The sequence below is a fragment of the Monodon monoceros genome, unplaced genomic scaffold, assembly GCF_005190385.1.
Source record: "Monodon monoceros isolate NGI ecotype Baffin Bay Population unplaced genomic scaffold, NGI_Narwhal_1 Super_Scaffold_10, whole genome shotgun sequence".
Classification (NCBI taxonomy): domain Eukaryota; kingdom Metazoa; phylum Chordata; class Mammalia; order Artiodactyla; family Monodontidae; genus Monodon; species Monodon monoceros.
In genome coordinates this window covers 11,120,751-11,130,816 of record NW_021703766.1, presented here as the reverse complement: position 1 = coordinate 11,130,816, position 10,066 = coordinate 11,120,751, and the positions used below count along the sequence as shown (strand labels likewise).

At 36.4% G+C, this 10,066-nt stretch overlaps 1 long non-coding RNA gene across 1 annotated transcript; it reads right to left on the bottom strand.

The window, feature by feature from the left end:
- Positions 1-828: 828 nt before the first annotated feature.
- Positions 829-6,794, bottom strand: LOC114905728. The gene is made up of 3 exons (XR_003796322.1): positions 6,738-6,794; positions 2,473-2,584; positions 829-887 (listed from the first exon to the last, which is right to left on the bottom strand). It is a non-coding gene; the product is annotated as an uncharacterized LOC114905728 (long non-coding RNA).
- Between the last annotated feature and the right edge of the window lie 3,272 nt (positions 6,795-10,066).

Genomic DNA, 10,066 nt, shown 5'->3' with positions numbered 1-10,066 from the left:
TTGATAAGAAAGTAGTCATCCAAAGAGGTTAATGACATATCAGGGTTTGTAAAACTAGGATGTGGCTGCCGAGCCAGGGCTAGAACTTATGCAGTGTCCCCACTGGGGATGGCCCTGGGGTACACAGACGGGAAATTGTAGAAATTCCACAGATTACTAAAGAAAAAACGCAGCAACTGACTTTCCTGAAAACCTGCTCCGTCATAGGAATAACAGTCAGGAGAACTTCCCCCACAGTACTGGAAAAGCGATGAAGAAGGTGAAGCCTTAGGAGGCCAGAAGCTGTAGGTGACTGTATCCCTGAAGCGCTGCAGGATGTTTCCAAAAGGCAGGAATTGGGTAGGTAATGACCATTAACAGAAACAAAAAGAGGAAGAAGAATTAAAATACAGTAAGAATAAGTCTCAAAAAAAGCCTGGTTCTTGTATAGAAAGCCTTAGAATTCTACTAAGATAACTAAGGTACACAGATAAAAGAGATTCTGATAGATATCTCTTTTTCCTGCAAAGGTATATCAAACTGTGTCATCTCAAACCAGACCATGCTGCAGAGCAATACATACTTTGATACTGATTGTTTAATAGGTACATGGCACGCATAAAAACACCTGGAAAGATGCACACCAAATATTAATGGCAATTATATTTAAGAATTAAAACTGGAATCAGGGATATTGTGGAAGACTTGTGAACTAATGCACTCCATGCCCTGCTTGATTTTTTAAAACTATAACATAGAATTGTAAGGTAAAAACAGTATATAGTTAAAGCAAAACCAGAAGATGGGTGAGCTCAAATATAACCAATAGTACCTTTTTCCTCTTGTTTTCTCTTTTTCTTCCTGTTTAGATTGACTTCATTGATGACCTGGAAGCTGATTTTGCTTTTCTGATAAGAATGACGGACAGTTAAAAAAAAAAAAAAAGGACATGAGACTTGCAAATTAATGCTGATAGAATGTGAACAAAATCTCTGCAGAGCAAAGATGAAATCATTCCTCTATTTCCCCCATTTATTTTGCAATCACGTGATCAGCTGCTTGCAACACACTCTGTGTGTTTCTCTCAAAAAGAAACAGGCAGGCATCTTGGCAATGCTAACCTACTGGAGACAATTCAGGCAACTGATCTTGGAAAGCCTTGCCAAGTAGAATTTCATCCCTGTGTGTTCAAGTGTGTGGGAGTGGGGAGGTATTTTTTCCCTTTGTATCATTGTATGTTAAATAGTTTCAATCCTTAGTGTTGCACTTCTTTCTTCCTCCCCCATTTTGTTCCTTGGCCTTCAGTGTGGTAAGCAGAATGAAGACCTCCCAAAGCCGTCTTAAATTCCCTTTTGACTTGAAAAGTAACACATTCACAGGATCTGGGAATTAAATGGCACGTGGCATCGAGGTTGCGAACCAGCTGACTTTATAATGCGGAGATTATTCTGGGTTATCCTGGTGGACACAATGTAAATAACAAGGGGTGTCCTTAACTTGCAAGATAGAGCCTGAAAGGTTAAGAGGAAAGCAGTGTAATGTGAAGAGGACTCTACCTACCATTGCTGGCTTTGGAGGTGAGGGGAAGGGGCCATGAACCAAGGAATGTGGGTGGTTTCTAACCTGGAAAACAGAAGGAAATGGACTCTCCCCTCGAGCCTCCAGAAGGAAGGAACCCAACCCTGCCAACATGGTGATTTCGTCTCCATGGAGACCCATTTCAGGTTTCTGACCTCCACAAACCAGGCAATACATTTATACTGTTGTAAGCCACCCACTTGGGGGGTAATTTGTTATGACAGATGGAAAACAGCCTGCCCGTCTCCTCATTTAATCTTCCCCGAACATCCCAGCCGACCAGGCTGGTTTGGGTGCCTCCTTTGAGGTCTCACACCCCCACCACCCTGGCTTGATTTCTCCCAGGGCAGTGGTCAAAGAGGAGTCTGAGGATAAATCCTCACTTGTCAGAGCCTCCATCCTCTAATCTCCTGAATCTCTGAGATGGCTGCACCCCTAGTTCAGGGATGCTGTAAAAATGCACTGAATGTGACTACTGGTTACTATGTGCGAACAGTCATTCTTACTGATATAATTTTACTACAAGGCACAGATACAGGGTATCTACCGAGAGTACTCTAGAAGCTAGTATGTGTCTACCATATGCTAGATTTTGCCATGTTATCTTACATAGATTAACTTCATATATTTGAAAGAACCCTGTGAGGTAGGTACTATTATTAGTACCGTCACCATCATCCCTGATCGGTTTATTAGGAAATCAAACTAAAGCACAGAGAACTTGCTGACAGACTCCCAGGTAGGATGCTTTACCATCTCGTTTGCTACCTTGGCAGTTTGACTCTTGAGCCCGAGTACTTAACCAGCATAATCCGACAGCTCTTCAATATGTCCATATAAAAAAAGTCTACCCCCATAAATCACCTGTGATGCCACAAGAAGAGACTTTAGCTAAAAACGTTAAGGTTATCATACCTAGACTGACCGGTCCAGGCAGGGGAGTGGATGGAAGCTGAAATCATGTCGCTGCAAGGTACATATACGTCAGCATGGCCTCCAGCCCAGGATTTTATGGGATAGTTTCCTCCTGCAAGAGATGCACGGGATTGAAGACGAATCATCCTACTGTATACACTCGTTTTCATTTACTAGGAATCCAAATTCATGGTGTAGGATCTTAGGAGGCGACGAAGATGCCTTGGAGGGATGTTGACATGCTCTTGGTTTTAATGGCTCCAGAGTCACAGAAATGCGAGGACTCACACCGGGGTCGTGCTGGATACTGGGTACTGGCTTCACCAGACACTGGCTTTGAGGCTCAGGTGCCCAGACCTCAGCTGTTGCGAATATTGTTTGCGGGCGGCTTACAGCATATGCTTCTATGGAGACTGTCTCCCCAGGCTTAAGCCCAGATCCCATCTTACTTTTTGTTTTGCTGAACTAGAACTATTTTGCTCCAGTAAAAGCATGTCATTGACTATTAGCTCTTTTTCTGGATCACTTTTCACTGTTATATACATGATTATCAAGTGACAAAGAGGGAGGAAAACATTTCTCCAAGCATAATAAAAGTTCTTACTTTCTTGACCCTAGACTTCACAATACTTTCTACCAGTTGCATACTCTCGGATTTACAATTTCTAGATTCAGATGTTTAACAAAAATAACATTATTCAGTGATTGGAAAGAGAACCTTCTAATATTTTCTAGATGAAATATCTGAACTATTTGGAAGGCAAAGGGTTACATAACCTAACTGGCAATGATATTCCAAATAGGCTGTTAAATCAGGGAAGATAATTATGATGTATGTCATATGCCCAAATAAAACTTTCCTGGTGACAAAAATGGTAGCACTATCCACTCTGATTGTGAAATCTATTTAACTTTTCTTTGAAAAGCGAACATATGAAAAATTTTGCCTGGTACCTACTTGAAAATTAAAACAAAACCCAACGTAACCATAAAGACTATAAACTTGCCAGAGTGGTTTCTTCAGAGAGACATTCAAACAAACATTGAATATGCATTCTCATGAGACAAACTCACAGAAGGAGACTCCAAATGCTGGAGTGAAGGTTGTCTCAGTTCACTGCATGTGAACAGAAAAGAACTGTTATAATATTCATAAGCCAACGTTACAGAGAAGAGGAGATTTTTTTTCCCAAAAAAGCAGAGCACAGCATTTTATAATGCATCAAAGTATTCATATAGAAGTATTCATATTCAATAAGCCTAGCTGTATTTTATGATTAAGATAATATAAGACTTTGTACGAATGACATTCTTGACTTATTTGAAGAAAATAAACGTTTAATGGCATGAAGGCATACAATATAAGGACACATTTTTTAAAAACAGCTTTTTCTTGGAGATTTCAAATTTAATGTTATAAAAAAAATCTATGCTGGTAAGAAATTCCAAATTTTACCCTAAATTTGGCGATTTAATGTCAGTTGTCTGTCTGCTTTCATCTCCCCACTTCTTTCAAGAGGGAAAAGGAAACACTGTATCTGTAATTGCATCATGATCATTAAAACGTCCTGAAGGGAATGGACGAGGATGTTCTGAGTCCTTCTACGGTCTAGATATTTTCAGCCCCTACAGAGACGAATTACAGAAATCACTATCACAAAGGCAACTTTCAAAGTTTACGTAACAGCTATAGAAACCAGAACAGTCTCAGCTAAAAAAAAAAAAAAAAAAAAAAAAAATGACCCAAACACTCCACTGAACTATGTCTACCCTCCTGAAGGTGTACATGAATGCCTAGCCGTATCCGCATCCATGGCTGTGGCTATTTCTGTCTATATCTACGAAATTTAGTTTTTTGCCTTATAAAGGGAAACCGATTCCTACCTGATTGTTCATATTTAATTTGAAATTTGGGCCTCTTCATGGAAATAAAGTATTTATTAAAATAGTGAAAATATTAAGCAAAAGGTGTAGAAAACTCCTTTATATTTACTGACACTGATATTGTCTCTGAACATGCAGAATTTATTAATAATTTATATAAAAAGAAAACATCAGAAAGTCTAAACAGTAGGGACGTGAGTAAATATGTAGGGTGTAGTGAGAGTCCATGTTAACTCAGATTTAAAAGGTCTTCCACTCTTTCAGAAGAGCATAAAGTATGGCTTCTTACTATTGCTGATAATTGAAAATATAGACTAACAGACAAGTAATTCCTGATGCTCACTTAGCCAGTGGCTTACTTACTGTCTCAGAAACTTTCACAGAGGTGAAGCCAAAGCACAAAAGGGTCTGAGGTAACTTCTACCTGCCTTATTCCTCGTCATTCTTTGATTTGAAACCCAAAGTTCAGTGTGACGGTTTATAGGAAAAGTGTGGCTAAGCAAATATTCTGCACAATAGCAATGCAGAAACATCAGTCTCCGGAAAACCCAAAGGCGGTGTGATATTTTCCACAATTATTATAGAACACGTTGTCAGGAAGACACAACCCACTGAAAGCTTTTCTTAGTTACAAGCTGATTAATAACATTTAGAACTTGAGGCAACACGTAAGCAGTGATCTGTAAACCGCCACCCATGGACGGAGACGTCGTAAGTCATCATTTGGGGTGCTGTTCATGGTGAGCCATGAAATTGCACTGGAGACACTTCAGGAAGCCAACACATTTCTTTTCATCCAAAGGTGACAGCAGGTCCTGACGGCATATAGCATTTATACTTTGGATCTCAATGAAGGTACTCCCAAGGCACTGTTTCCCAGAGCCAATGTTTAAACAACACCATCGATGTCTTAAGTGTATGCGTTTAAGCAAGGCACATCACGTAAGCTCAAGCACGGTGGCATTTATGCAATATTACTAAGGTCTTATAGGTCTTAGTAAGTAATGAATACAAAGGTAGCTATGTTCCAAGAAGTGTACAAATAGTTCCTCTCAGAGAGAGTACAATTTTGTGCTTGGCAAATGGAAATCAATAATCCTGATTCAATCCTTTTTGCTCCTACTGTTAACACTGGCTAGCAAAGGTTTATTGCCCGCCCCTTGGGTGGGTGATATTTCTAGATGAACTGAAATGCCTGATAATTTCTTTTAATATATTTGCAAAGCTGAATTCAGCCCTATGATTGATTGTTAACTGCTTCAGAACACCACGTGAGAATTTTTAAAATGAATAAAAAGTCAGTAGAAAGGAAAATTCAGAGCACGCCATTTGTTAGAATCAATTTTTTTTTGTGCAAGCATAGCACTTCAATCTCAATAGTGTTCCAAAGCCTCCAAAGCTTATAATGATGGTGATACACATATTTTTCACTGCAAAAAAACAGGCCAAGGGATAATGAAACCATAATTTCAAAACACTGCAACAGATATAAAGTAGCCACATGCGTACTTTCTGTAAAAGAATCATATATTAAACTTGAGTAAGGACAAAGAATTTTTAAAAAGTGAAGGAGAAGCAAAGAAATACTAAATATTACAGAATAACACTATTGAAATCGGCATTTCATTAATCCAACTTGAATAAACTTAATTCCTTTCTACATCTTAATCAAGAAAGCCTTGAAATGACAGAAATGTAGAGACAGAGTTTATAAGTCAGTGAATCTAGCAAAGCCAATCTGTTCCTTTATGTAAATAATTACATCAGGATCAAAGGACTTTTCTGACTATCACACAGGTGTGTGATTTAGAACATTTTTAATAGTTGTTAGATGTTTATGGAAACGCTCAATTTACACATGCAGACGCATAAGCCCATTTCACGGTATATTTACTTGCAGTTGGCTTATATTGGGTGGAAACAGGAAATCTGACACTCTGAAGTTCGTTTTTATTTTTCAGCTCTTAGAGTTAATCTGAGGTTCTAGTGATAGGTAAGGTTGAATACAAAGCTTAATTTTGGCTTCACAGACCCTTTCAGTGTTTTTCTAAACTCTAGAGCGTCTTCCAAACATCGCTTGGAACCAGTGAGACAGTCCTACTTTCCTGTTTTACTAGTGGGAAAGCTAAGGACCAGAGAGACTGTGACTTACTATGTAACTAGTAGATGAGCTTCTGAGGTCCAGCATCACGATCCTCCCACGTTGCCACTGAAAAACGTATTTTGACCCTTATTCTTGTTGCACTTCCCTATGACTATTTGCCCTTTCTTAGGATATTTATCTATGTTGTTAAGATTTGTATTTAATTCCAATAGACTTTAATTGCCGTAGACTAATGTAAAACAAGAAATGAGAATTTGTAAATTTAAAAAATTAATACCTTCGTGGAGCTGGGGCTTTGTTTTGTCTCCTCTTAGTATCTAGAATCATTTCAGAGTGGGACGCTTCAATCTGTAAAACAACAACAAAAAACTTTACATTACATATTTAGTTTATAAATTTAGACTTGTTCAAAAGGACACAATCTTAGAGAATGTATTAAAAGCCATACTCAGAAGAAAATGAATAAACTCATACAAAATATTTTAAAAACCCAAATTCATGTGTACTTTGTTTTCTATATACAGATATATTAAATGACAAACTAAATAATAAATGATAAACCAGGGGAAATTTTGCAACACATGACACAAAAGATTTATTGCCTTGATTTGCAAAGAGCTTAAACAAAACAGTAAGAAAAATAAAATTATATAAATGCAGGAAAATAAACACTAATGGCAATATTATAATGAAAAGATGTGGTAACAGATTCTCTAATTTGAGTGGGTCTGTATTACAGATGAAACAATAATTTGATACCACCTGGTATCGAAGTGTCCATAATATCTATACTACATAATGAATATAAAAATATACATCAGTTGCCTACTAAATCAAGGTTGGAAATGATCCAGCAGTTTCAACTGAGAGATAGCTACTAGCAGGTTTGAAAATACTAGATGTATGATATACAAAGACTTCACATAAAAATGACTTTTCATAGATATGTAAAGATATGCAATGGCTTTTCCTAGAAACTGCTCTAAAAGGTTTAAGCCATTAAGAAGGAAAACTGAGATGTCTAAAGATCACATGTATTTAGAGAAACAAGTTTAGTAATTCTAAAAATAGAGTGCTTTTACCTGCTAGTGTGTGGACTGCTCTCTCCCAGAATGCATCACCTTTGCAATAAGTCCTACTATGTCCAAAATATTTAGAATTTTAATACAAGTTCATCCCCTACTCTATATTTCCTAAACACTAATTCTGATTTACTATTCTCATTATTCACAAATTTATCAATGTCTAATATCCCATAAATTTATTGGCTATTTTATCATCTGTCTTGCTCTTTAATACATATTATCATGGTGTAAGGAATCATTAATATATCCTAAACACCTAAACAGTGACACGTATATGATATGTACTCAATAGATACTTGAATAAATGAATCTAAATGAATCTGAGTGACTTCATCTTACTTAATATTTGTAGGAAATTCTACTAGTAACAACATGCTAGATTTCATCATGATAAAACTCAGTAAAACCAAATCACTTTGAGTGTTAAAGACAAAAATCTTTCTCAACTGAACTTTGATAGAGTAATTATTAAATACCAACTGCCATGTTAAGGGCATCTTATAGCTTAAGATCGCTTACCCAATGATCAGTCCTTTTCATACTCTGCAGGGACTTATACTCCAGTAGAAGATGGAAAGGCTCACCAAATAGAAATATTCATAGTATTATGAAGTTCTCACAAAGACACGGACATGGCCACAGGACAATTTTTAGAGCTCTGGATCAAACTTTAATATTGAAATTTGTTTATTTAACATTTCCAGAATAGCTGTTAGTTTGTAAAATAACAAGTGTGATTCTCTCAGGCAGGGATTAGATGTTACAGAAAGGTACAAAATGATAATCCTAGGAATCTTCCTAAATTGGTGAGGAATAAAATGAGTGTGCTTAGAAAAGAAATGGTTAGTTTTTTATACACTTTTTCTGCCATGACCAGCAGATTTTCCCTGATGTGTTTGAAAACCATAAACACTGCAATGTTAAGACACAGTTACTAAGGAAGGTAACTGAAAAACTAATTCTTAGGTATAATTATACTATAATTTTTTGGTAAATATTTCTGAACCAAATTGGTATTAATGAGTATAAATACCATAACTGTAGGATTAACAGACTGAGTATTTTGATACACCTGAGTTAAAATACTTTTAATAGACAAGTATTTGAGATTTATTTAAATCAGTTATATATCAGCTGTATTATATATAATTATATAACATATTAGAGACAAGTCTAATCCCTACATAAAATAATTATAGATAAAAGTGCAATCATTATTCTACTTGCAGTTCTAAATATCAGTTAAATTTAGGGGAAAAACAGATGTCATTCTGAATTGGTTTTGGGTACATTGCCATTTACCTGGGACTAGATAGTCATTGCTCATGAGAGAAAAGTTAAAGTATTTACTGTTCATATGGCATGTATGGCATGACAATAGCCTTTGTGATCAAGTCTTTTTCTTTAGAATGTTAGAAAAGTAAAGCACTACATTTCTTTCTAACACTATAGGAATAGTTCCATTTAGTAGAAGTAATCAGTTCTATTGAGAACAGAATTCCCAAAGATAAAACCCTGTATTAAAATTTTCAACATTAAAAACTAGCCTGTTTCTAGAGAAGTTATCAAAAACATGATGGAGAACAGTACGGAGGTTCCTTAAAAAACTAAAACTAGAGTTACCATATGATCCTGCAATCCCACTCCTGGGCGTACATCCAGACAGAAGTCTAATTCAAAAAGATGCGTGCACCCCAGTGCTCACTGCAGCACTGTTTACAGCAGCCAAGACATGGAAGCAGCCTAAATGTCCACTGGTAGATGAATGAGTAAAGAAGATGTGGTGTATATATATATATATATATATACACACACACATATATACACACACACACACACACACACAGTGGAATAGTACTCAACCATTAAAAAAGAATGAAATAATGCCATTTGCAGCAACATGGATGGACCTAGAGATTATCACACTAAATGAAGTAAGTCTGACAGAGAGACAAATATCATGTGATATCACTTATTTGTGGAATCTACAAAAATGGTACAAATGAACTTACATACAAAACAGACTCACAGACATAGAAAACAAGCTTCTGGTTACCAAAGGGGGAAGCAGGGGAGGGATAAATTAGAAGTTTGGGATTAGCAGATACACACTACTATATACAAAATAGGTAAACAACAAGGACCTACTGTATAGCACAGGGAACTATACTCAATATTTTGTAATAACCTATAATGGAAAAGAATCTGAAAAAGTATATATATATATATATATATATATATATGTATGTATAACTGAATCACTCTGCCGTACACTCAAAACTAATACAACATTGTAAATTAACTATACATACTTCAACTAAAAAAAAATTAATAAAAAAGATGGGGTAACGCAAAGTAGACAAGTTGCCTAATGGAAATCTGACTACAGTCCTAGGTGTTATCTCTTTACTCTGTGGTTCATTTTGGTTAGTTCCTGCTTTTGTGGGAATTTAAAAGACATTTAAAAGTAGCCATTAATAGAATCTAGAAGGACATGGGATAGCACTGCTGAATCTATTGG